The sequence below is a fragment of the Mandrillus leucophaeus genome, unplaced genomic scaffold (genome assembly GCF_000951045.1).
Source record: "Mandrillus leucophaeus isolate KB7577 unplaced genomic scaffold, Mleu.le_1.0 Scaffold185, whole genome shotgun sequence".
NCBI lineage: Eukaryota > Metazoa > Chordata > Mammalia > Primates > Cercopithecidae > Mandrillus > Mandrillus leucophaeus.
The window spans coordinates 426,071-427,547 of NW_012101865.1; positions in this window are offsets into that span (position 1 = coordinate 426,071).

The following is a 1,477-nucleotide window of genomic DNA, read 5'->3' on the forward strand; positions in this document are numbered from 1 at the left end:
TGGGAGGCCGAGACGGGCGGATCACGAGGTCAGGAGATCGAGACCATCCTGGCTAACACGGTGAAACCCCGTCTCTACTAAAAAAATACAAAAAAATAGGTGGGCGCCTGTAGTCCCAGCTGCTCCAGAGGCTGAGGCAGCGTAAACCCGGGAGGCGGAGCTTGCAGTGAGCTGAGATCCGGTTACTGCACTCCAGCCCGGGCGACAGAGCGAGTCTCCGTCTCAAAAAAAAAAAAAGAATCTCACTCTCCATCTAGACCTGCTGAATTCAAATCTGCATTTTAACAAGATCCCCCAGGTAAACGGGCTTCACATCAGTGTTTGAGAAACACTGTTCCAGAAAAGGTGAGTAGAGCAGAGATGGGTAAGGATGTTTTTCCCTTCCTGCTGTCTAGGACGGTGGCTTTCGAACCTGCTGGATTATCATAACCACTGATGAAGCCTTTTAAACCCAGAAGCTCACACCCTGATAGAGTTACCTGGTTAAGGCTGCAGCCTAGGAGTCTGTTTCTTAGACTCCCCAGGTATCCTTTGCATGGCTGGGCTTGAACTACATTCTGAACTCAAATATCTAGGGAGTAGGCTCTTTCATGCTAGTGCTTCTGTGCCAGGTTCTGTGCTACATGTTAGACATTTGTGCCTGAGCAAGAAGAACAAGCCCTTCAGGTCTCCCAGTTAATGAAGAAAAGGGTGAATCTACATTCACCCTTTTAGAGCTGGGCTAAAGAGGCTGCCAACATAAATCTTGCAATGTTGGGTTAGGTCTTCCTACCCATACCAAAAATATTATCAGACACAAAGCCAGGAACCGAAGCCTTTTCTTCTGCAACATGAAGTCAGGGATGCCTTCAAGAACCCTCAGGAGCTGGGCGCAGTGGCTCACGCCTGTAATCCCAGCACTTTGGGAGGCTAAGGTGGGTGGATCACCTGAAGTCAGGAGTTCAAGACCAGCCTGGCTAACATGACGAAACCCTGTCTCTACTAAAAATACAAAAATTAGCCAGGCGTGGTGGCAGGCGCCTGTAATCCCAGCTACTGGGGAGGCTGAGACAGGAGAATCAATCGCTTGAACCCAGGAGGTGGAGGTTGCAGTGAGCTGAGATCGCGCCATTGCACTCCAGCCTGAGCAACAAGAGTGAAACTCCGTCCCCAAAAAACAAAAAACAAACAAACAAAAAACCTCAGGTGAAGCGAACCCCAGGTTGACAGTTGACTGTGAGAACCACCGCATGGGTTGTGATGGGCATGGGGGAATTGCTGGTTGCTTGGAGGCTGGGAGCGTTCCTTTGGTAGGATGACAGTGCACCAAAAGGAAAGCTTTCCCTGTGATCATTGCTGATGGCAGCAGGAGAGTTGGGCAGCTAAGAATATAAGGACTGGTGTGAGACTTCTAGTTTATTTTTGTTTTCATTTTTGAGACAGAGTCTTGCTCTGTCACCCAGGTTGGAATGCAATGGTGCAATCTCAGCTCACTGCA